We start from the raw sequence: 27,970 nt of genomic DNA, 5'->3' as shown, positions 1-27,970 counted from the left end.
CAGACCTGCCATGCAAGGCTGAACTTGGCTTTTGCAAAGTTGTGTTGATTTCCTTCAAAAGGGTATGATTTAACAGGCAGTGCATGTTTAATGAAGTTCCATTGTTAAATTTAGAATTACAAAGACCTCCTCTAGATATAATAAAGAATATTAAACCCTCATGGTAAGAAAAGGCTCTAAAGTGATTGAACAAGTAGATCTAAAGCATTTGCTTGACAGAATATTAAATGTTTAGCTTTCTGCCTTACTTCACCATTTTTTATTAAATAGTTGTCACATTGATTTAAATAAAACCTAAAGAATACCCACAAAATAAGAAATAATTGTTTGCTATAATCTTCAGCATTAGTTACATGAACACAAATGGCAGGGGCTTAGTTCATTTCTCTCTTATGTTTGGTGTTGCCAAATAATTCTGGCTTGAACATCCAGTTTTGGCTCAGAGTAGAAACATGGTAAAGTCATATTTAGTCTGCAGTTATTAGCTTATTGCATGTAACTGGTCAGATTCACTCCTGAAATATATTTCTTCTGCTACTGGGAAATTTTTATCTGTAATGATGATGGCAAATTAACATTAATCATGTACAAAAAATATCACCATCACTTTTTTTTTGTATGTGCAGACCTAAGTCATAGTCTGGAAAGCAGTGTCAATGCTTCATCTCCATGGAGCTGGCAGAAAAAGAAATATACCAAACCCTTGCACTGACTGGTGGTTCCCAGCCTACCAGCAATATTTCTGTGGCTGCCCTGTAAGCCACGGGAGTGTTAGGAGATCAAGCCTTATCCACCAGAATCCTCCTTCCTTCTGCCACAGCTTCCATTGATTCTGCCAGCTACGTTCGAGGTAACCTCACAGTTTTTAGTTGATCTTGTTGCAACATAAGCTGATTCACAGTGGCTCTTGACTTTTGTTGGCTTGATTTTTGAAGCCTCTGCAGCTGGTCTTCTCCTAAATCATATGTTATGAACTGCCCCGTTCCAACAATTATTTACTCAAATTCCCTCTAAATGGATTCTTATGATGGCTCGACTTCTGCAGGTGACTTGATAACAAGATTTAGGGAGCTTGAGTGAAGTAATTAAATGAGTTTGCTTGTGTTTCTTGAACTAGACAATGGCAATGCAAAAGTACCTACAGCACAGATGTTCTACATACATCTTTACAAGACAGAAATATTCACATGATAAATCTCTTTTCTACTGACACTTGTAAGCCTATCAGAAGCTATTGCAAGGTCTCCTACTATCTGTCAGGAGCTGAAATTAGCAGTATAGTAACATCAGAGCTTCTATTTAGAAGTTAACTGTGCTACATCTAGGAGCTTCTGGTTGTACCCTGGCCTTGATTCATCCCCTTGCCATGCCTGGGATGTTGATGGACCCCTGCTCTCAGGACCCAGCTGCCCACTGTGGTCAGAACCACAGGACTGTGTCTGCCAGTGTAAGCATGGCCTTTGCTGGAGTTGCCATCAGCTCCCAGCTCAGATTTCCTCATGGAAGCACTGTATGCTGCTTTCTGACAGTGTCTATTCGTATTTATGAATATATCACTGCACAATTGTGTTGTTCATTATACACTATGGAAAAGAAGTATTTATTAGGGCCTTGAAACACATTTACAGCTTTAGGAACTGATAAAACTTTATTTGAAAGTCTAATAATAATAAATAAACCTGATCTACTTTCTTCAGCATATTTTTATGGCAGCCACTTTACACCCTTTTTCCAATACCTTTGTAATTTTTCTGCTACAACATTAAACAGTTCCAATATTTTTGGTCTTAAGAGTCTTGCTACCCATCTGTGACTTGTCATTGCGTGTTTTTGATGCTCTTATATTTATCTGCTTTCAGACCTCCTAATACTGTTGGGCAAAGCAGTGTACTTTCTAAATTCTAAGCAGACATAACACCTACAGAAAAGAAGAATGCACTAGACTGCATAAATGGAAGATAGACAAGTACAGGTCATGTGAGATACAGAGCAAAACCAAAGAGATTACATAAGCATCATTATGTGCCACATCAAAAACTCTATCGAGGGACAGAAAAACAAACTTCTGAGATATCTAAACATTTTGTGACTCAGGAATTCCTAGTTCTTTTTTTTTTTTTTTTTCTACACATTCCTTTAAGTAGCGGAGAGGCAACCATTGACTTAAAGGTGCAGAAAAGAGAGAGGCAGTGATCTCGCCTGTTATTATGACACAAAGACAATTTTTACTGTGTACAGAAAGATACCACGGAAGATACCTCCAGAAGCATTCTGTCAGCCGGGATGCAATAACATGTTTGGGTTGACAACATGTTCATCCCAGGGCACCTTAAAGATGCATTTTCTCTTTCTCTGCACAAAGCCTTCTTTTCCTTAGGAGTATTGCGGTGAAAAGCAAAGTAGAAACAGAAGGAGTAGGCAGTCTGCTTCCAAAATATGCAGAATATTTTGAGTACTTTTGTAAATTAATAAAAGCACTCATAGTTAATAATATATTTCAGCATATTTTTCTCTTATCTACATGTATCATAAATTCGAAACAAGATCTTGTCAATATTTGTATTTATGTCTTATTATATCTACATCAGACTGGTACTTGCTGAAACATACATTACTTGGAGAACTGATTGCAAGTTTATCATCCTCTCCTTTGTAGACATAACTGTGAATATGTAAACAGACTACAGTTTTCCAAGCCTGCTACTACCTGCACCTCTGCAGGTAAGGAGAAAAGAATACCCTGGATTTTAAGCAGTAGCAATGTAAAGATTGAACAAAATACAGTGAACCTGTGTGGAATGCAATCTAGCTAAAAAAGTATAGAATACGAATTAAGAAGAATCAAGCTATACATAAGTGGCCTTATCTTCTCTAAAAGGATTATTGTAAATTCAGAGGACTTATTTCACTCAGGAGCTTAGTCTACTGTTTTGTCTCTTAGAGCTTATTTCATTTATGTAGCATTAAAGGACCTCAGAGGACAGATTTCCCAAGACACAAGATTCATAAGGTAAGAAATTCATGTTCAAAGAAGTTGAAAATCAGTTTCAACTGAGTACACCAAGATTGCTGAGAAAATAACACATTTATGTTGAAGAAAGAATTACATGCTTATATCTTTCTAAAGTCTCGAAGTTCCCTGAGTCCTGGTCTTCCCTGGGAATGCCAATCAGTGCTAACCTTAACCTCACTTTATTGTGTCTTCTGCATGGGTAGTTTTAAACATTACGGGTAAGAGCTAATGGATCTTCATTGACATTTAGACACCTAATTGCCCTTTACTCCTCTGAAAACTCCAATCTAGAAATGTCAAAGGTTTGAAGGACAACATATATACACACATACATCTAAAACATAAGCACTTGTGATTATATCTGAGCATGATCGCAGCCAGTCATCAAAGCCAAGAAAATGTGCCTGCTGTGAGGAACCTACTTTGGTCCTTTATCAGCAGAGTATTTCTGCTGAAGTTCCAGCATGAGGGCTGGTATTTTCTCAGTGAGGATTTGACAGCAGTGCCTGTACTCATGATACTCCCTTGTGCAAGGAGTAATGCTCCCATTAGGTATGGGAAGTAATGCAATCTCTCTTGTAGCTCAGTATAAAGGGCATCAAAGCAGGAGCTGGCAATTGTACCAAATTACATATAATTGCTCATGATGAATTTGTAGGGCAGGCTAGAGTTTGCTAGGAACTCAGCTGAGACCACCATACTTATTTAAGTTTGGTTTGGCTACTTTACTCACTAAACTACAAACTCTTTTGAGATTTATTTTTTTTTCACTCTCAAAATATCTGAATCCCAAATTAGAACCTTCCACAGAACAAATGGAATCAGTTTTATGCTTCTTGCTTTATCCTTGCTATTTGGGGCACTCAGTGGGACAAGGCTCTGTGATATGCTGAAATCACGCCATCACCTGCCTAACATGAACTACTACATGCCTTTACAGATATTTTAAAGAAGAAAGAAAAGAACCTATTACTTAATTTAACAGTAATTATAGACCTTTGGTTGTTTTTTTTTTTCCCATTTATCATCATGCCACAATAGCAATTATTGAGTAACTGGTAAGTTTTTGTTCAGGGGAGAATCCTGGAGGAAAAAAAACACAACTTTATTTTTGTCATTTCATTTTTGCTTCGACTATGCTGAACACTACATTATAGGAAATAGAACTAGAGGATGTGTCCATGGAAGTCCATCCATACTGGTGAGAATTATTTTCTAATAGCCATACTGTTACCACTAAGAAATGTACACTATTCTTTTTACAGCATGACAATGAATTCCAACAATGTCTCCTGTCAAAGAAACACATCAAAAGCCTAAAACATGAAAAACTCACTGAAGACGTAAAAGAAAGGTGCACATAAAATGCTGAGAGCAATATGACTACAGAATAGGATGGTTCCATTTCAAGCACACATTCCCTTAAAAGTATGTTTTCAATAATAACAAAATAATTTTCTTACTTAACACTCACAAGTGAAAAGTACAGTTTTAGAGATTTTAATGACTATTTTGCTTTTTCCCCTTCAAATAAAAGTACTTAACAGATTACAGTGAATCAAATGGCTGAGATGTCCTTATTAAAAATGTCAGAGAGCATTGATATGTCAAGCACCTTGTTTATGTTAAGTCAAATGACTAAATAAGAGGCAAAAATAAACAAAATAAATACTATTCCATCTTTTTTTCCCCCTTTTAAACACAGGTAGTAGCACAAGAGATTTGCAAAGAATGGTTAATATGTTAGTCAGCCATGGGTGTTTTTTTTGATCTTAGTATTTGAATGATTAACTCTTTCATGAGATCATGGAATCATAGGATCATAGAATAGTCTGCGTTCAAAGGGACCTTCTAAGGTCATCTAGTCCAACCTCCCGCAATGAGCAGGGACATCTTCAACTAGATCAGGTTGCTCAGAACCACATCCAGCCTGCCTTGAGTGTCTCCAGGGATGGCACAACTACCACCTCTCTGGGCAACATGTGCTGGTATTGTACCACATTCACTGTAAACAATTTTTTTGCACACATCCAGCCTGAATCTCCCCTCTTTTAGTTTAAAACCATTTCCCCTCATCCTATCACCACAGACCCTGCTAAGAAGTCCCTTCATCTTTCTTATAGGCCCCTTTTAAAAACTGAAAGGCTGCAGTAAGGTCTCCATGGAGTCTTTTCTCCAGGCTGAACAACACCATCTCTCCGAGCCTTTCTCACAGGAAAAGCGCTCCAGCCCTCTGATAATTTTTGTGGCTTTCCTCTGGACCCTCTCCAACAGGTCCATGTCTTTCCTGTCCTGAAGACTTCAGAGCTGAATGCAGTACTCCAGGGAGGGATCTCATCAGACCAGAGCAGAGGGGCAGAATCACCTCTCTTGACCTGCTGGCCACACTCCTTTGGCTGCAGCCAAAGATATAATTGGCATTCTGGGCTGCGAGCGTACATTGCTGGCTCACGTACAATCTTTCATCCACCAATGCCCAAAGTATTCTCAGAACCAAAGGCTTCCATGTCGAGAAGAATTGTGAAAGGCTTCTGAGGCATGTCATTAGCCTCAGGGCACGTAGATGACGGTCACGTGGCTCCAGCAGAAGATACATATTGCAAAGGACAGTGGTAAAAAAGTTACTTTCATTTTAAAGACAGGGTATTCTGGAGTATAAGAATTTTCATTTTAAAGACAGGGTATTTTTTTCTCCTTGCAAAAATGAACAGCATTTTCAGTATTTATAACTTTTTTCTTTTTTTTTTTTTTTTATTTATTAACTGTATTCTTAGTTCTGTAGTATTTAATTTATTTTTCTGAGGCATTTTATCTTAGAACTATGTAAAAGACCAGAGAAGAATATAAGAGGATCATTTCTATTTAGGAAAAATGTCTGGATCTGGGCAGATTTCTTCAAGTCCTGTTGTGGGAAAGCAGCTATGAAAGATTTTGTGGAAAAGAATACAAAGGCAACAGCACTTCTAGAGTCATGTGTTAATCTTCCTCTGAATAACTTCCATAACTTCATTGATGTTCATTCATATTTGGAAGAAACTAAGCATGGGGTTTTCTTAGTTTCATAAAGAAACACCAACCAATTCTGTTTATCATCATGCTTTTGGTTGTCTAATTTTTAATTGAGGGATTGGCACAAATGCTGGTTAATGCCACTTCACAACTGCACAGGGATTGCCTTCACCTGAACTCTGGAGCAGAGTACTCAGCTTTAAGGAAGATCATACGTGGATCCACTCCTTGTGTTTAGCTATGACTCTAGCTGAAGTGTTGTAAAAAGACTCAAAAAACATGGTTCTTCAGCTAAATACCATATGTCAGCAGCCAAATTCAAAGGCTAAAGACTGGTACTCCTGCTGGCACCCTTTCTGCTTGTGATATACTTGTGCTGTGGCAGTTTTCTTCGGTTGCCGAGCAACCACTCTGCCCTTTTTGGCAGAATTATATTAATTGATAGCTATTATATTGTGTTCTATTGTATTAATATATCTGTATTACTTTTATCATACCGTTTTATATCACATATCATATTACATAGTATTATTAGCTATATAGGGTTAATTTAATTATGTGATTATATAAAATACAATCCTAATAAAATTGGTGTATCAATTATGTTAATTGAATATCTATAAAAGGATAAAATGTTCAAAAGTAAAATTCAGTCTTCCTTGCTGAGAGAACAGTGACTCTGATGAACACTCTTTTTGCCAGTACCTGAGGCATTTTCTCATTTGATACATAGCAAACAGCTTCTTCTTCCCAAAGAGCAAAACAGCTGATGCATACAAAGTGTAAATGCTTTGAGCCAAGCTGACCTCCTTCACAGCTTATTATTCCATATAAAATAAAGTTTATTGTTCCATATAAAATAAAGCTCAGCTAAGCTAAGCTCCATCCACAGCCTGAATGGTGTTGTTTTCCTACTGCTGCATCCTACAGTCCATGCTTTCATCTCTACCTCTTATTCCCTCCATTTTTTTAGCCATAGAATCATAGAATGGTTTTGGTTGGGAAGGACCTTAAGATCACCAAGTTCCAACCTCCTTCCACAGGCAGGGACACCTCACACTAGACCATGTCACCCAAGTCTCTGTCCAACCTGACCTTGAACACTGCCAGAGATGGAGCAATTTACGACATCTCTGGGAAACCCATTCCACTGCCTCTCCACTCTCACAGTAAAGAACTTCTTCCTTATATTCAACCTGAACTTCTTCTGCTAAAGTTTAAACCCATTACCCCTTGTAATGTTAAGGGAGAAAATCTTGGGGGAAAATGAACAGCTCAAATTCAAACACATGCACTGAGAATGACAAAAGTATTCTCTGGGAGTAATAAATCAGGATTATATATTTCCCTAGTTTGCCAAGGGAGGCTGACGTGAAGCCAAACTGGCTCCCGTTGGGCTGCAATTTACAATTAATGCTCACTTCATTTATTACTGCTCAATCAGGGATCTCAGAAAAGGAAATATCATTTCAAGTAATGTAATCGGGGGCAGGGGAGACAGCGAATTAGGAATAGTGAGAGAAGAATGATTGTTAAATTTAGTATAATAACTTAGGGGAAGAGGACTGGAGTGCAATAAGACTCCAAAAGATGTATTCATGCTGAATATTAAGCTGCCTGTAAGTCCCCTAAAGCAGTTTGTAGTTCCAACCTGTTGCTTGCTCAGTGTGCCAAATTGAAAGACTTTATTTGAGGAACTTCAGACTGCAGTCTTGGTTCCATATGCTCTGAGTATTTTTCATGTGCTTGTGCTTATTTCTGTCTTATGCCACTTATGATTTACTTCCTGATTAAATTAAACAGTCTTGTTTATATGCTTTTCTCCTTTTTTTCACAAACAGGAAGGCTGCTTTATAATAAGGGGGAAACAAGCACAAGGTTATTCATGGCTATTACTTACTTTTCCACAAATTTCTAATTCCAGCATAGGATTAACCCTTAACAGTGAAATACTGAATCCTTCAAACCAATGAAGGTTCCTAAATTCAAAGTATAATGTTAATGTACTTAGTTCTGTCTTTGGCTTAATGTTTGCTTTCATCGTTCTGTAGCTAAGGAGATCTTCAGATCATATCATGTTTCTTCATAACTTTTCTGCCAAGACTTTTGATCACCTGTCCCCTGTAATTCCTTGAAAGCTTCACTTCGTGGGTTTGGTTTTTTTTTGCTACATTTGGAGTTGATTTCCCAAAATACTGCCTTAAAGCAGTACTTTGTAGTATCTCAGTGGTTATCCATTCAGACCACTTGACAGATAAACTCTGAAGTTATCACTGACTCATCAAGATGTGACATCCTTTCATAATACTATTTCCTCAGTTGCTACTTTTTATAATGCATCTAGGGATCTAGCTTCATACTTGTATGCTAAAGATTTGTGTTCCTATATGTTTTTGTTTCCGCTTCCTAATTAACTTCAGGACAACAAAAATGGTTTTTACTTTTAAGCTTCTAGGGTATGACAGGTACCATGTCAATGAGCCAACTCAAAAAGTTTTCAAAGTAAGTGCAACTTCTTACAGATACTCAGTCCATTTTTTTCCATGCCTTTTTTTTTTATTTATTTATTTAAAGAACATGTTCCACTTGGCTTTTATTTCACTTCATCTCTCTTATTTGAAAATCTTGAAAATTAAGGATAAGTATATTTATTAAAAATATCAGATTCTCTTTCATATTTTTAGGTGGCTTTCTTCAACTTCAGACACATTGAAAGGTTTGATCATAGAAGCAATCCAGTGAAATTCTTCAAACCAATCAGAACTAGATAGATAGAAATAGAAAAATAGTTTAACAGTTTCTTACTATGACCACATCCTGGATAAAGATACTTGAGTGCAGGCATTACTGAAGATAAATTTATGTTATTAAAGTCAAGATACCAATTATGTATGAAGCTGAATGACTGCATAGCAGTTTTTTAAATGTAAAGTTCAAATTTCATCTGAGTAGCAAAAAAGGGAGTTCAAGCTATACGGATAGATTCAGAAATAGATGTACACTCATAAATCAATGACACATTTACCCATTGGTAGCACCAATTTTCTTTCAACACTTCCCATAAACATGATTCTAAGCACTCTATACAAAACTAATTAAAATTGCTGGTATGTAACAAGGTTAATCAAAAGACAGAACACAGAAAATCCTGCATCATGTGATATAAAAAGGAAAAAAACCCTCAGATTTACATTCCTTTAGTGTCTGAACTGCCCCTGCATGGGCTTGCCCATGGAACATTGAACAAAGGACAGTTTCTACGGTCTAATTGCTTCATCAAATAACAATTGATGCTGTCATTCAGTGCAGTAGAATACATTACCTTACGTGCCAAGAGGCATAAATTCATCTACAAGATGTGAATTATGCACTTGAAGTAAGGGATGTATGGAAATTCCTAGCTCACTCCTAATTAAAGATAACAGCTACATAATATTTAAAAAATCATCCCAATTGTTTTGGGCCATGGTGCATGAAATTGTAAAGTCATGTTTCAACAACATATAAGATGCCTAACTTGAAGAAACTACAAGTCAGTCAAATGGATATTCATATATCTGTACATCTATCAACAACTAGCTATGTTGAACATACAAAAAGTTTTGGTACTTTCCTATAAAACACGCTTAACCATGCACAAACAATCTCAGGCAAAAGGGAAATAACACCCAAATATTTTGTTCAAAGAGTAAACCAAACTTGTTCAAAATCCTAAACATTTCATTCATGCTTCATTACTTTGGCACACTTCTGCAATTCCTAGTTTTGCTAAGGTAAAAGGTAAGAAAAATGAATATTATAGAAGAGCTTTGGAATAAGCGGCATCCCATATGCATGAGACTGAACTTGGAGTATTGTTGTACAGGCTGCCCACAGACAGATACTAGAAATATATCTAAAACCTAACAGACTCCTGAAAATGTTCTAGTGCTACATGTCATGCCAGGTAAGAGTCTAAGGTGAAAAGTTTAGCTGTCATTCTATACTTGTTTAATCAAAAGTCTGTTGACTGTTTGGATAACAGTTTGGAGACAGGCATCTGAGAATTTGTTTGCCTAAGCAGGCTAAAATGCAAAAAGTGCACAGTTTCTTCAACACAAGGCAATCTCATCAGTGAGTGCAAGAAAAGTTTTAAGCACTCTGTTTTGGCAAATGAAATCCATATTTCATGCGCTATGTGCATAATCAGATTCTCAAAATTATTTTAGAAACAGGAATTCTGTTATATCTATAGTTACACTTTTTTTTTGAAGCAGCTATACCAATCCAGTCCCCACCATGGCCATGTTTCCGCACATTTGCACGTGTCTTATACCATGTAGCCTATATGGGAATATAACACATGTATACCATCCTACCTTTATTGATATAAAGATAATGATCCAGGCTGTCCTTCTGATTCAATATGAATGTTTAATAGGACTTGAATGCTTGAATGAAAATTTGGATAGCCAAAATGTCAGAAATGCTAAAAATCATAATTTTCATGAAACTTTCTTAAATTACTTAAGTGAAGATTTGTTACTTAGGTGCATAGCTTCATTAATTTACATATATGCTGTAATAAGGAATTAGTCCGTAGGATTAGCATGTGAAGATCACAGAATCATAGAATGGGTGAGGTTGGAAAGGACCTCCTGAGATTATCTAGTGTAGCCTTGCAGCCTCTGTGCAAGCAGGGACAGCTATGGTGGACCAACCAGTATTGTGTTTAATTGGGTTTGCGACTCCCCATGGGGGAAAACGCCAAAGCCTCTTTGAGCAGCCTATGCCAGTGTTCAATCACCCTCACAGGAATAACATGTTTTCCTATGTTTATATGGAATTTCATGTGTTACAATTTGTGCCTATGTGCTATCATCTCGCCTTTGCTGGACTTGCTCCAATATATCCATGTGTCTCCTCACTGAGAAACCAAGAAACAGATCCAGCACACTGATGTGGCTCACCAGGGATGAGCACAGGGGAAGGAGCATCTTAATCACCCTGCCAGCAGCACTCCGCTAATGATGCTCAGGAAGCTGTCAGTCTTTCTTCCTGCAACAGTGCATTGCTGGATTAAACATCTAGAAAAAAAAGCACAATATTTTTACACACGACTTCTTAAAATGAAAGGTAAGTCTTCAAATGTGCCTAGATGTAGTCTTTAAAAAGCACAACAAAGAGAGGAATCCTTTTGGTTTTTTGTTTTTTTTTTGGTGTTTTTGTTTTTTTTTCCCAAAGATTTCCACATTTTAGTGATGGTATCACTGATTGTAAGCATACAATTCCACTAAGCAGGTGGTGATGTGATTAAACTTTAGTAATTTCTGTCCTATATTATTATAATTGAAATTTTAATTGATGCTTCTTCAGAAACCAAAGCAGAGTTTTAGTGCAAGCCCCATCGACACAAAGGGTCTGCTGATAAACCCTTCAAGTAACAGATGATGTGTTCTGAACACTAGATCTGAAAACTCCTTGGACTAAATAAAGTTTTAGCAGGTAACACTAGAAAAGTTTCTAGAGAGGTAAATACCCATAGAGGTAGCATCACAGAATAAGATATTTTAGGTAAATGGAGGAATATGTAAAAGTTGATGTCTTGTCAGAGCTTGGATGAAAATGTCATATGCCTTGCTAAGCATCCACTTTCCATAATTAGCAATTGCTAAGACTTTACTCTGAGCATGGATAGTTTTACTATGTGTTGCCCTACCTCAAATGTCCCTTACTCCAGAAAAGGACAGCTGTGTGGGAGTTCACTCAAGTCTACTAGATTCTGGTGTCTAGTATGTTATGGAGACACTGATTAGTGTCATTAGACTGCACAGATGTTATGTGCTATGAGGCAGTATGGACTGGAATTAATGAATCAGGTGACTTTAATTTTGGGGAAGTATTTTCAGGTTCTGAATGGTGACTACAAGTTTTCTGTACACAATCTTTTATTTAGAGCCCTTTTAAATAAATGCACTATTTAATGCTCTTCTGTCTCATGAACTGGCTTTTGCAGACAACATGCTATACACTTCTGGAGGCTAAGCAAGTGAGGATACAAGCTTTGCAACTTCAGAAGTTGGACATTTTGAGAACTCTGCTTCAGAATTCATTCTTCCACATGAAAACACAACAGCTGAGATCAGATGAACCCCATCAGCTAGCTGTCCCTCTTGGTGAAAAGCAAGCTGTTGGCAACACACTGCAAAGTTGCATCCCATGCTTTGTAAACTATATGTATATTCCAGTGATTTGCTAAAGACTAAAGATGTCAATGGCTACAGCATATGGTAAATCTCCTTCTACTCATGAACTTTTTTGGTAGAAGTGGCTTATATCTGAATTTAACCCTACCATTTTGTTTTGTACTGGATGATTTTATTTTGGGATACTAAATGCAATCACTGCAAAGTTTCATTAATAGTTAACATAAGAAAGGAGAATTTTATTGACTTAAGGTAGCAAAATGAAATGATTGTGTGCCGTGAGGAAAATACACTGACCATACACACATGCATATGCTGAAGATAGTACAGTTTGTAGAGCCATATAATACATTAACTTCTGGTTAGCCCTGGAGGAATTGTTCCTTGCCTTCAGCTCCTGAATTTACCACAGCTGCCAAACACTTTCAAACCTCTAATCTCAATTCCAAACCATTCCAGAGTGCTTGCAGATCAGATTTCACATCAATATTTTGTTGGGCTGCTTCCCAATATCTTATAAAAATGAAAATTACAGGCAAGACTATTGCAAGTTGATGCTACTATTCACTCCCCTTTTGTTTAGGCAATTTGTTTAATAAAAATGCTATGAGATATGAAATCTTTAATCTTATTTTCATTTCAGTTCAAGTGGTGAATTACTGAAGGCTCTGTGTGATGCCGGGGCTACTGATTACTGCTTTAGCACAAAACCATCTGATTTAGTACTATTTAGTTGCATATTTTACACAGCTAATAAAATAAAATGTCCTGTAAAAGGAGCTGGTTTTGCCACAAACCTGTTACGCAGGACATCTACATAGGCTTTTCACTTAAGTCTTCCTTTGCATTTCCTTTTTCCTCCACCTATTTGTACTGCAAGGCCCTATAGTGATCTATTTAAATTGTGTCTATAAAAAGATTTTGTATTTCCCAGGAAAGCCATAACTGATCATAAACAACTTCACAGTATGGTTAAATGTTGCAAGGGATTTCTAGAAGTCATCTTACCCAAGTCTCTTATTCAAGCAGGGTCACCTAGGGTGGTTGCTCCAAGGACAGAGACTCCGCATCCTCCCTGGGCAACACATGCCAGTGCTCAGTCACCCTCACAGTGGAAAAAGGTTTTCCTAATATTCAGACAGAGTCTCCTGTGTTTCAGTTTGTGCCATTGCCTCTGGTCCTGTCACTGAGCAGCAATAAAAAAAGCCCAGCACTGTTCTCTCTGGACATTCCCTTCAAATAATTATATGCATTGATAAGACCCCCCCACCTGCACCCTTTCTTCCCCAGGCTGAACAGGTCTCTCAGCTCCCAGGTCTCTCAGCTTTTCCTTGTAGAAGAAACACCTTGAACTCTGAATGCTTTATAGAAAAAATATTATCTGTACTATGCAGATAGAAAGGGGCACTAGAACATGACACATTTTGGTAGCTGGAATTTACTGTCTTTTGCTACAAGACACACAGATAAGCTCAATACTCTTATTAAATCCCCTATTAATAGCCATAGTGTAAGAAAACACCCATCAGCTACTGTGTTTTAACTATGCTTATTGTCCTGCTATAGCACTGGTAAAATTATTTCAGGTGCAACCATGAGTATAGGTCCAATTCTAGCAGCCGAAGGTGTATGGGGGTTGAACTGTAAACTATAGTGGAGAGATGTACATCCATGAATACTTCAAGGCTAGTTGAAAGGTAGTTTTATACTGAACTTGTTCTAAGGTAAAAGAAAAAGTAACTTTCTCCTAGATGTAAGGTAAATCATTATAATTAAAAAAAAAGAAAGTCCACAGTATTTTTACAGCCTTTTTTGCATGTATGAAGCAGATGATCAAAACAGTTACATTACTGCTAGTCTTGAAATACTGTGTAGGGCAAGAATATTTTTTATTTCTCCCCCTGGTTTCACTGTTCAACATTTGTGCAAATGTACAAGTCTCAGTTTCTTAAAACCTTAATCAGTGGCTCTGGATGTGAAGTGCTTACTCAGAGGTATCTGATATCTATAAAGGGGTCAGCTGGGCACATTTCTTGTAAATAATGGCAGAACTGAATATTTCTCCGTGTGTACTTGCTTGTAGCTCAGGTTGGCATTGTCATATATCAAGGGCTTTCCACGGAATGTAGGAATATTATAGCCCTTTGATACCACAGCTCCTGCCTTCCATCCTAGTATTTCTAGAGGCAAGGAGAGGCCTTTGTCCTTTCATTTTAAATTTTGAAAAGGAAATGTTTCATCTCTATTAAAATATATTCAGTGTTGTCCTAAACACATCTGTATGTTCCTGAAATCTATAAGCAAACATGCAAAGGAAATATTGACTAAAATTTCTGGGGAACTTGCAGAAATAGTCTGCTGCGGCTTATGGCACCCCATCCTCCCATCAACAGACATATCTCTCATTAATTGCAATGGGAATGGTAAGCACATAAGGAGGGAATTGACCTTAACAGTACTATATTTCCATTAAAATGGCTGAATTGACTCACTGGTTTTCTGCAGGAACTTCGTATCTGACACTGTTTCACAGCTGCATTACAGTGTTATCTATTATTTCACCTATGTTAGAACTTACGTGTGTTGAAATTAAGTATTAATACAGGTTTAATTCTATACGTATATACACAACTTCTCTTCTTTCACATCTAAAGCGTATTATAGTCATTCTTTCATTACAAGATTTTAAGTGGCTTTCATTTGCAGTCATTCAATATGTAATGCAGTAGAAGAGATCACCTTGCAAATGATTTCTGTTTGCTTTACATTTTACAGCACAGTTTATGTAAAAGAAATAAATTCTGTAGCTATATAAATAGAAAATTAACAAAAGGCACATATGAATTTCAGTGCTGTAATATCATTTTAGGATTCCGATAGCCTCCATAACCCACAAAAATTCATGTTCAAACAGCTTATGCAGGCACCAGGACATTGACATGAAATTGCTGACTCACAGCTGAAGGATTTCTATTTTATTCAGAGCATGAAATGTACAGTCCAAGATTTATTATTCTCAATTTAAGCTTCTACTCTCTTGCTTTTGCCTCTCTTTCAATAATTGAACTTTTCCCAACAATCAATTTGTAATAAGTATGTTTACATCTCACCTACTACTTGATAAATTTGGGTAAAGCCCAAATACTTCTCAAGTATTTTCCTTTATAGCAACATGTGCTCAAATTTGATGGGTGAAAAGGATACTTTTTCAGTTTCCAAATTAAGAAGCCCTCCTGAGTTCCAGAAGCCAAATTATTTAACTATGTAATAAACTTGGCAATGAAGAGTAGAGCACAGCTTACAGTGTAAGCATGACCAGAAATTGTTTTTACCGATCAGCTTTTCTACTTTACATCGCCGCTACTCTGACAGCCCTGTGCTGTTGCTGTCAGCTGAGAATGAGCACTCTATTCTGAATTTCTCTGCTGGAACCATACCCAATCCAGTCACAAACATGCTAAGAAGAAACAAACTAGAGGCTTAACAAAACTGTTCTTTAAGCCAGTCTGTTGGACAACGCCATTCTACTCTTTCATCTTTAATCTGTATTTGTGCGGTTTTTTTTGTGATAATTCAAGCCCACACTATTCAGTTTAAAAATCTTAAAAGATATCTGCATGATATGTGTGTGATCTGGTTTTTTACCTGTTTTTCTGGATGAGGCAGCAAGGAGGAAGCATGTGATGAATTAAATTTTCTTCCACTTCTCCTGCTCTGTTGTGCTTCTACTGTTTTCTCCACTGGCAGAAAATTACAGGAATCTCACATTTCCTTCTAGTCAACAGTTCTTCCCTCAGGGGTCACTTCAGACTAACAATGCCATGCTAGATACATGGCATTTGCTTAACAGAGAACAAAATCATGGTATTTAATAAAAGATGATAAAGAAAGATCGTGTTTTGTTTACGAAGTGACAGGCAGCTCCATTTTGTAGGTACTAAGCGAAAATTAATGATTTGGAAGGTGAAGAACGGTAAGACTTGAAGGAATTTGGAAGAGAAAAGGTCATTTTTATCATAGAAATGCCATTATTCTGTACAGTGGAGTACAACTACTAATAATCATTCAGATTCAGATGAAAAGATAGAAATGATTATAGAAACTGGCAGAAAAAAAAATCTTGTTTACAAAGATTTCTTTTTAATTTACTGTGTACTTAAAAATTTATTGGAAGTTTTCAGGTCCTGCTCAGCCATCCAGAACAGCTGAGCAGCTGTTGGAAAGCAAGTCCTTCCCCTGAGTGTACGCTCTGTAAGATGACGAAACACTGAACAGAAAGTGTGGAAAGGAAACTGTTTTAATGATGGCAATTACTAATGATGCCTGTGACTCTGTCAGGCATTCAAATACAACTAACATGGGCAATAAGTGGTTTAGAACAGTAGAAATGTGAGGGGAACACCTTGGGCTGCTCTTGTGATTTGTCAGGAAGGGTTCATTGGTTAGCAATTAGGAAGAACTGAGGGAGAAAACAAAACTTAGGGAAATTTCTTCAAAGAAACAGTAACATTTTTCAAAAAGCTAGAACAGATCATATTTCCCTTCTAAATTTTCATAACTGTCATCCTTATATTTACTCCATGCCTACAGGAGCAAGCATTTCTCCTTGTCTCTTCTCCTTCTTGCTCTCAATATTACAGCCTGCCCTCTTAGTTTCTCAGGGGACAATAAAACACAAAATTAGGGAGAGAAAGGGAGGAAAATCAAGAGCTTGGACAACAGGCACCAGATTCAAGCCATTTGTCTTAGCCTATAACCTGCAGTATAAGAGAACAATATAAGAAAGGAAAAATTGAGTAAAGACATCCTGTATTTCTTCCTCCACTGATGGTGGGAAACATTTCTAGCACCTTATACAGCACACTTGGGTTGAACCAGGTTATTAAAATATGGGGTTAGGAAACTTAAACTTGTTATGAAATTTAATGGTAAAATGAGTCCTATGAATAAACACAGGCTATACCATTGTGAATAAGCATAAAGCTAAACACACGCTCTATTCATCTCACTTCTGTGATGGTAGTGGGTACATTACCGAAAAGTGCCTCACAGCATGAACAACAATTACTTCTTATGTGGTAAATACTTTCACATAGCAAACATAACATAGCTCTCTAGTCAGAATCTCTAGTCAGAAGTTACTGCTTTAGGCCTGGAGCTAAGAAAGAAATGAACTGGGGGGGGGGGGGGGGAAGAAGTTACTTTTCCATTTAATCATTAAGTCCACAGTAATTTCTAGTTGCTAGGTTACCACAGATGTCTTGGTTGGCATTATTCTTACCATTTCTTTTCAACTTCTAAACTGATGTGGGTGTCATTTATATTACACAAAATACCTAGCTGAGTACACTGTTTTCAGCCTTAAGGCTCTAGTATTCTAGCCTCAGTTTAAGCTAGGTTTCTGAATCTCATAAAGAAATTAGCGCAGTAATCCAGGTATGTGCCAATTTGGCCTGACCTGCACGTCACAGGGCTTTTTAGAATAGCTTACTTCAAAATCAAAGTCTTAAATAACAAAGATACGCAGGCTGGCAGAGTTCTTTGTCACACTGTCATATCTCTTAATTCTTACCCTGCTTGAGATTTAAAGCCATATTGATACTATTTTGAGTCTGTTTATAAGAAAATTCAACAACGACTGCTTCATTTAGTTGTTACTTGATTGCCCAGTCTTCAAAAAGACATTTATATTGTTCTGTGGTAAACTGCTAACTTTTGAAAAGTTTAATATAAGACTTCTAGTTTCTTAGGTAAGAAGATAAAGAGCAGAGTAAAAAGTGTATGAAAATTAAGGTGTGGAAGACTATTGGTAGCAGATGGCACATTAAGCTTTGAAGAACAACCTATAAAAATTGTTTTTTGAAAACCTGGTTTATGAAGAAAATTGCATCCATATGATGGATAGCCTCTTTTTCTTAATCAGAAAAGAGCTGATCATTACTCATGGACATAATCAAGAATTTAAATTTTCAAATTCTTGACAACACCGGCTTTCATCTTCCAGCAGTCTTTCTTCTTTTCTCCTTTAGCTAAACCAAAGCACAGAGGATTCCCTGATAGTATGTTAGGTATAGATCATTTATAGGAGTAATATGGTTGTACACTCAGAGCACAGGGCTGAGAAACCTGACATCAGAGATCTGTTCCCTCCTCCTGTCCTTGCAATCTTTGGTAAATCACTTTGTCTCAGTATTCACCTTTACGTAAAGTCAACAGTATTGCAGCATTCTCTGAGGACAGGGGACTGCAAAACATCAAACCCTGTGTCAGTGGATACTACAGAAATGTCAGTGAAAAAGCTCTCATGAAGCATTTGGCCAAACTACACTAGGAATATGCAAAGGTAGTTTTTTTTTAAAAAAAAGAAAAAAACCCAGAAAGACTGTACCTGATTGGACATTACATCGTCATGGCAATCAGGAGAGGTGCCTGAAGACTAGAAGACAGCAAATGTCACCCCTGTCTTCAAAAAGGGCAAGAAGGAGAACCCTGGGGACCACAAGCTACTCAGCCTCACTTCTATACCCGGAAAATGATGGAACAGCTCATCCCGGAACCAACCTGTAAGCACATGAAGGACAAGAAGATGACCAGGAGTAGTCAGCATGAATTCACTAAAGGAAAATCATGCTTAACCAACCTGATTGCCTTCTATGATGGGAAAACCAGCTGGCTAGATGAGGGGGAAGCTGGGGACGTTGTCTACCTGGACTTAAGCAAGGCTTTCAATACTGTCTCCCACGACATCCTCACAGAGAAGCTCAGGAAGTACAGGCTGGATGAGTGGAAGGTGAGGTGACTTGAGAACTGACTGAATGGCAGGTGTCAGGGGTTGTGATCAGTGGCACAGGGTCTGGTTGGAGGCCTGTAACTAGCGGTGTACTCCAGGGGCCAATACTGGGTCCAGTGTTGTGTAACTTACCCCCACCAATGACTTGGCTGAAGGGATCGAGTGCCTCCTCAGCAAGTTTGCTGGAAATACAAAACTGGGAGGAGTGGATGACAGCCAGGGAGCTATGCTGTCGTTCAGAAGGATCTAGACAGGCGAGAGAGAGAAGCAGGTGGGAGTCTTTTGAAATACAACAAAGGCAAGTGCAGGGTCCTGCACCTGGGGAGGAATACCCATGCACCAGCACATGTCAGGGGTTGACCTGCTGGAAAGCAGCTCTCTGGAAGGACCTGGGGACTCCTGTGACAGAGCATTGGAATAGGCTGCCCAGGGAGGTTGTGGAGTCTCCTTCCCTAGAGGCACTTAAAACACATCTGGACACAATCCTGAGCAATGTACTTTAGTTGACCTTGCTTGAGTAGGGGGAGTTGGATTCTCCTGAATCAAGTTAGCGCACTTCACTCTAATCTGAAAGAACTTAGAGCCAGCTTTCAGGAGCTTCAAACTGAAAACACAAATCCCTCATACAACCTGTTTAGTAGAGACATGAACTGTAACAGCAGATGTAGAGGTTTTTATTGGTAGAAGAAGGCCTCATAGAGAGCAGCTGACAGAAACAGTTATAATGCATGATCATAAATGAAAGGACTGTAAAATCAAACTAGAACAGGCTTTTTTTTTTGAGATGCATATATTTATTTACTTCATGATCATTGATTTGCAATATTATTGTATCACTATTCACTGTAACTGATTAATTTCTGTTACTACAGTGTTGATCAAACCATCTTAAAAAGGCAAATAATTGTTTGCTGAGTGTTTGTAAATAAGCACAAAGTAATGGATGTTGTATGTGTGTATATACACAGTAGCCTGGTGTGCTATAGGCAGAATGCTTTGCAGAACTTTATCAGGATTATTTTTAAAAGTTTCTTCCTTTACTTTCTGTTTTGCCATTGAGTCATTCAATTAAATGAGCATGCAGAAACTTGCATAACAATCACAGCATGCAGCTCTTGAAATAACACTATTTCCCCTAAATAACACAAGTATTCTAAGTAGAATTTTACATACTTGGCAACAGGAAATCATATATTTTAAAATTTAAAAATGTTTCTATTGGTTTCTCAGCAGGAACTGAGTTTGGTACCTCACAGAGTAAGTGCACACATAACATACATCTAGATAATCTAAGTTACTGGAAAGAAAATCTTCAAATACCATTTAATTTTTCTCTTCAGTCTTAACACATTTTTTTTTAACCTATTACAGTAACAAAATTATGTTACTTCTGAAAGTACTTTGTAATTCACTGTCAATGGAACAGACTTTGGGCAAATGCAGAAAAGAATACAGTTTTGCTGAAGGACTACAAGGATTCTGCCCAAAATCTGTGCTACAGATATCACAGATTCAGTGGGTTTTGCATCTACTTTTGTTCCAGTAAGAAAGTCACAGCAAGCAATTTAAACTTGGTCAGTTTATTGAGCATGCATAGCTATTATGAAGTATAAATGACAAGTGACACAAAGAGAATTTTGAATCCCTGGGAATTCTGAAACCATGAAATCTTCAGAATGCCATTTTTTCTCACATGCCTTTAACTCACTTAGGGAAAACCCATCACTAGTGTGCGAATACACGTTCTTTGTGGGTTTCTGAAGTGCAGAATAACCCACAAACCCTAAACACAATTCTGTAACTGCTATTTTCAGGCAGTGCATCACATTACATAAAAAAAAAAATGGTACATTGAATAGTATCTTTCTTCACTAAATTTTTAAAAATTACTCCAAAGTTTATCTGCTGCTTTAAAGCAATTTTGGCTTTTCAATATCCTTCTACTATTTAAAAACGTATGTTTTTAAAGGGCAAGTAACCTCGAATAATGCTCAGACACTAACAGTCTCAGTATAGCAGTATTCATGGGCTTTCAATTTTTCAGTTTTGCAAAAGTCTGTTTAAAGTTCTTCTAACTTTCAATAAGATAAAACTTCAATGTCTCGTCCTGTGTGGGAGATAATATCTGACTTACACCCAATGAAATGAGCAAAAACAGCCCCCATGCACACCACCAGAATCAGGGATTACATTTCATTAAAATAATAATAAACCAATATTTAATTAATTATTCAGGGAATACAACATGATTGAGTTTAAAATAAAAGGTCAAAGACCAGACATGCTGAGAAATTACACTCTCTACAATAAACAAATTCAGTTCCATATTTACACACAGCACAAACAAAAGCAAACTTCCTACTACCAGTAAAGCCTTTGGTCAACCATTTTACTCGTGCATACCACAGAATTTACACTAATGTGTTTCTAAAATGTTTAACAAGTTTTCAGAACCACAGAGACACAAAACAGAGACATTTATTTATTCTCCACAGTTAGAGGAATTTAAGTTTCTAGTCCAAACAAAGTATTTCTTGCCTGCATCTAAAGATATATCTGTGTAATATCAAAAAATTATTGTCCCTCTTTATAATAATAAAATCAAATGGATAAAAGCCATAATTTCACTGTGAGCTGTATTAGTATAGCATGTACGACGGTTTAGGACTAAAACAAAGCACATGTTTGAGAGACATTAGTACAGTTCTTCAAACACTGGCCTTAGAATGGGTAACATTTATTGTCTTGCTAGTAAACTTCATATAAGAAGTCATATAGTTAAAAAAAAAATAAATTGCTGACTGTACATGAAATTTAAAAATTATTTAGGACAGTAGACATCATCAACTTTTTTTAGTTCTCAGTAACTCCATATGATGATAGTACACTTTTGTTTTAATATCTTCCTCCAAACTTTTGTGGAATTTGCACTGATCATCTACAGAAACTTTCCTGGTTGACAGAAATTCTCTGCAAAGGCTATAAATCTTTTTTAATATTTCTCTATTATTTTAAAAATATTCTACTTACTGAACATATAGCCTCCATTTCTAAGATTACTTTTCATGAGTTTCTTAGGATTAATGTGACAGAAATAGGAATGCATATAAACAGTCAAAATACCTATCTTTGATATCTCATTTTGCTTTTTTCAGTGTTAGACAAAACCTGCTCCTGGTTCTTCTTGCACTAATTTTACATTGCTTTTTTGACATTTTACTTCACAATTCATCCCTCAGAAGCAAAATCACAGTTGGGTCTTCTGTCTATACAGTGCTGTTTACTTATGATTACATCTGCTGCATGAGGACCATATTGGTACCACCAAGAAATCCTCACGCTAGGCTAAAGGAATGGGTCTGAAATCATGTGTGTATGGAGACAGAAACTGCTGCTAGAAAGACGAGCACTGAGCACACCATACAGCACCATAACCTTGTGCCTTTTGGGCTCAGAGACTCCTCTGAAACTATCTGTTTAAACTATCCAGACTAAGACTCTAAGATCATTAAAAAAAAAAAAAAAAAAGAGAGAAATGTTTGCTGGAGAAAGACTCCAGCCTCCCTCTTTGCTAAATTAATGCTAAAGGAGTCCTATCCACATTTCCTGCACTGAAGCACAACAGAATGGAAAGTTTCTTCACTCTGAATAGGGTGACATTTCAATATTTGTAATGTTCATTCAGGGGGCAGGCAACAGAGCTCAAATTCCCTTGAATATACCAGTGACAAAAGAAAAAAAAAAAAAAAAAGCTGAGCTTTCCTCAGCCCCTTAAAAGAAAGCAACAGACACTTGTCTTTAGAAATGCGATAATCAAACTGTGTCTTGCATGGATGGGAGTTTCTCATAGCAGCCTGCCATGGAGGCAAGATTGACGACATACCTGTTTGTTATTCTATGTGGTTAGTAACAGATTCCAAACACGTTAATATTAAGTCTTACCCTGGGTGGATGCCTATCCCCTTGGTTGGTAAACTCACAGTTTTGGATCCCGGATGGATCTTTGATGTAGACATTAGGCAGTGCAGCTCTCTAATTTAAGATTCTGTTTAAGGCAAGAGGTGCTTTGCTGGATCTGGTTTACAGTTTCTGTACATTTTGGGAATCTGCAGAATGGGTCTCACATAGGCTGAAGTCTGAATACTTTGAACAAATTGTGTCAAATACTTCAGAAAGTGCTGTTTAAATGTTAACATTCAGGGACTTGCACAATACAGTAATAGTTACGGACATACTCTAGGACAGAACTGAGTCGATGTGCAGTGCTGGAAAAGATTCTTGGATGCTTCAAATCTCAGAGAGCACAGCTGAGGAAATGAGCAACATCTTCAGCATTTTTGAGTAAGAAGGCAAGAAAGAAATTGTATGCATGGAAAAAGTCAAGAATCTGATATTAATTTCCTCCAATTATAGCAGCAAAATGAATATCGGTTCAGATCCTATTTAGAGTACCAAAACATAAAAGACAAGTTAAAACCAAAACAAAACAAAGCCACCCTGAAACTGCTCATAAGACTATCAAAAGAAAAGGTTCACCCAGGGCACCACTAATTTCAGAAATCAACTTGATTTTACTTCTGAAATAATTTTGATTGAGAATTTAAATGCACATTTTCTATTTCCCTCATACACAGGCTTTCACACTTGCCTGTTTTAAATTCCAATATCGCATGACAGAAAGTCAGCAGTCATGTCAGTTCTGTCAGTTCTCATTCTGCTGTAAAATCCAATGTCACAGCACCTGTGTGGTGGACTTGAAACTGCAGAAGCAAAGCCACTACAGATGCATGCTCTGGTCTGTACTACATGCTGTAATGACTGAGCAAACAGCCATGCAAATCTAATTCAGTACATGCAGACCCAAAATCACGGAACTACAAGTGTGGCTGAGGCTGATCAGCATCTCTGGGGATGGGCTTGTGCAAGTTGCTCAGCAGGTTGCTGAGGGAAATGACCAGGCCGCTTTCAGTATCTCAAAGGAGGGAGACTCCATTGTCTCTACTGCCTTCTCTGGGCAACTTGTGCCAGTGTTTGATCACACTCACAGTATAAATGTTTTTTGATTGGTTTTCTTTTTCCTTATGTTCAGATGGAATTTCCAGTATTTCGAGTTGTGCCCATTCCCTGCTGTCCTGCATCTGGGCACCACTGAGAAGACTGCTGCTGTCTTCCTTCCACAGACTCTTTTTGGTGATCACTGCTTAAATACTTTGTTGAATCACTTTGACAAAATTCTGGATTAGATAGCTATAGCTTTTAATAACTCCATTAACTTCCTTGGTTTGCAAAGCTGTGAAGTAGCATTCAGAAGAGACATAACTCTAAGCAATAAATCACACTCTGCAATGCCTTTCACTTGCAAAAGAGTTTCCAAAGTCACAAGACAGGGATGTAACACAAAGCATGCGAAAATAGAATGAGGTAAATATATAGTTGGGTTGCATAATAAAAGACTAAGAAAAAGAGGAAATTATTTCTCAGTGGTGTTTCCTACTTTGGTTTGTGGTAACAATTCAGCTTATTTAAAGCTCTGGGAAAGCTTTAGAGGGTTTTGAAATAATCCCAACCCAAATTTTTGAAGACTTGTCTATATCCTTATTCACAGAGATGGTGTTTATACAGCTCACTACTCTTTGAAGCTGATTGTTTGTAAATTGAAATAGGATTGTACATGGGTACAATTTTCTGATTACAAAAATTGCCTTCCCTTTGTCCAATGATGATATACACTGAAGCAAAGTATTGTAACAGTCCCAGATTTTTTTATTAGCAAGTCACAACTCCTAATTATGGAACTGGCTACCATTCTAATTCATTAATGACAATCTACTCACAGCTCTACTTATCATGCCCTATTCCATATGCGATGATTGCCTTTACCTATACCTACTAGAGCTGAACAAGCTAACACAGTGCTGGGAAAACAGGCAACCCTTATCCCCATAGCATGCTATGATATTATTTAGCTTGTTTCATTTGACTGCTATTTCCTTCACGGAATGGGCAGCTAGACGATCCTGTTTTATGCACACTTGCCAATAAATCAAATGCTATACAGTCCTCATAAACTTCCTGCCCTACAGTAAGGTAGGTATCAGAAGAAAGGCTGTCAGATTTGCCTGATTCCTGTGTGCACTACATCAAGGCAAAGAAGATTTCCAGAGGAAAGTCTGCATGCAGAATATGTTGTAAAGGTAACATAATGCATCCTTGGCCTTTCTCTCATAACAGAGTCAATGAAAATTGCCAGTCTTTCACTCTAATAGTTGCAGAAATCATGGCTAAGGGAAGAGCACATTGCTTCTCTCTCTCTTTCTGTTTTTGGTCAAGCCACTCTCTTGAATGAACTAAAAATGAATTTCCAACAGTGCCAAAGCATGAATAGAGGTATTGTTCTCACAGGGGCCTGAATACCTCTGAAATATATCAGAGAATTAGCTTGTCATTTTTTCCTGCTTCCTCCTTAAAGTGTTTTGAAATGACTAATACATTACCAAGAAGCAGCTTCTTACATCTCATGCAGACTAATTCCCCAGGGCTCCCATTATGTTGGCAACCTAAAATGATCAGTTAACAGAGCACGTTAGCAGCAGTGAGGGGATGAATAAAGCACTGAGAGAAGGGAAAGTAGTGTTCTGTGGCTTGCCTCCCTCCTCTTTTAGTAGCATGTCAAACATAATTACGCTCCTGTCATCTGCACCTACAAGACAGGATTTTAGTTCTGATACCTTGCCTGGCATGTAGCTGCTGTTGACAGGCCCCTGTGACCCTGTTCCAAGCAGTTTGACTCTACAGATGACAGGACCCTGGCCTAGATGCAAAAATTAACCATCCTCAGCAGAAAAGACTTCCCTAAGGGGAGAAGATAAAATGCTAGAAAAAGGCAGGTCACCTTGTGGCCTGGTTGGTTCTCAATAAGCAGTTGCAAGAGACTTGACTTTGCATGTTCATAGAATCATGGAATCACAGAATGCTTTGGATTGGAAGGGACCTTGAAGATCATCTAGTTTCATCACCCCTGCCATAGACATCTTTTTAGACTAGAGAAGCCAAATTCCCTCACTCTGTTTTTAAAGTTCACTCTTTCTCCAGTCACTTCCACCACCCTCCTCTGGACCCAACCCCATTAGTCCCCATCTTGCTTGGGCCTGGCACCTTGAATAGGTGGGGTATTTTGGCTAATGCCATATTCTGCACTCATCCTTTGCAGAGCAGAAGCGGAACTTCACATCACAAAGGTTTTGTAGCAGAATTCCTACATCTCTCTCCCAGTGTGACATTTGCTGCCTGTGGATCAGCACATGCCTTGGAGCATGAGGCTAAACAGCTTTATGCTACCCACACCCTCTTACCCAGGTAAGCCCTTCTGTGAAACACACATAAGATGCTGGGCAACTGCCAGGCCTTCCCAGGTGCATGAGCACATCACAGTGCTAAAGCTGCAAAGATGAGTTACGTTACAAAGGCAGGGTAGAAAAAAAGTAGTTAACAGAGATATGCCATCATTCAAAGAAAATTGTGCATTTCCCTCACAGTCTTCCTCAGCTTCTAGGCAGAAAAAAAGGACTGAAAATGTCACCAAAATTTTAAAACTTTTTGTGTCTCCTTGAAAAGGAAAGAAAAAAAATAAAAGATTATTACATCTACAATGAAACAATGCTGTCTTTGTAATACTATTTCTCCAATGCCTTGCTACAGTTACCATTGTTTCTTTAATCAAGCAAAACTTTCACTCAGACGGAATAGAAACCTCTAATGCCTTGAGAAGAGTATTTTCAGCCTTGAACATTTGGTTTTGGGGTGGAGATTAAAATGGGCTACTACGCAGGAATGCCACTGGATTTAAAGAGACTGAGGTTTTGCAACTCATGTATTTATGCGTGGAAAACCCGTACTTTCAAATTCCCTAATGTTTGCTTTGCTTTCACTGATGGCATGTGCACCTCTAATAAGAAGCTGCAGTATAGCAATACAGATTTTATTTACTCATTTTACAAACCCGTCTTCTGAGCATTTGAGACCTCTAAGGATCAATAGCAATGAAGAGGGCCTCTCAGAGCACGTGCTTGAAACTGTGTCCAGTGAACTGATGGTTTACAGCACACTATCAAATGAGGAAAAGCAAAGTCCTGTGGGAATGCCTCAGATCCAGAATTATCCACAGGGTCATGAAAACACACCTGATAGAAGGTCTGTCTGAGAACTACACTCAAAATTCTTACAGCTCAGCTCAGGTCAGAATGCAAGAGACTGAGGAGCAGCTGGGACATCAGATAACAGAAAGTTGACACTGGATGAGATAAGAAGAATGTTCTGACCTAATGTTTCAAGTTCATCAGAGTTATATACCTCTCCCTGGAGAAGCTATTGACAGTAATTCATGGAAGTTAGGCAACTGCACAAAGCAGAGTGTCAAATTTTCCTTGGCAGGTTCATTATGCAAGAGTATAAAATACCAAAAATAAATACTACAGAGAGGCACATGATGGCACAGCATGAGTTGGAAAAGCCCACAAGAGCTCTCAAGAGTCAAGTCAGAAGCTGACTGTGCACATGATCCCAAAGAAACAACAATAAAATCCTTATGCACTGCTATAATTACAAGGCACGTTATACATGAAAATAGGTCAGGCATAGTTTAGAATTTATCAAGTAAGAAAGAATGAGATTATCTCATATATTGCTCTGTTTCTAACATCAAATTTAATATGTCACTCGAAAGACGTGAAAGCCAAGAATTCCAGCTTCTTGAACAGAACTTTAAATAGCATTTTAATATGCAAATGTTGCAATTCTAAAGGTAATTTAGGTTAACTCAATCCACATATTACTCTAATTCCAATGGTAAATCTCACATTGCAATTTAAAGGAAGAAAATATGTCCGCGGTCGTTTTGAAGTATTATAGCGCTTTTGACAATGGGAATCTGATACGCTTAGCACTCTCCTAAGAAAAAATAATAAATATTAATAC

Source organism: Pezoporus wallicus, unplaced genomic scaffold (assembly GCF_028554395.1).
Source record: "Pezoporus wallicus isolate ANWC-B61680 ecotype Strahan unplaced genomic scaffold, APGP_CSIRO_Pwel_v1 contig_2132, whole genome shotgun sequence".
In the NCBI taxonomy this organism is placed as follows: Eukaryota; Metazoa; Chordata; class Aves; order Psittaciformes; family Psittacidae; genus Pezoporus; species Pezoporus wallicus.
Note: the sequence above shows the minus strand (reverse complement) of the source record.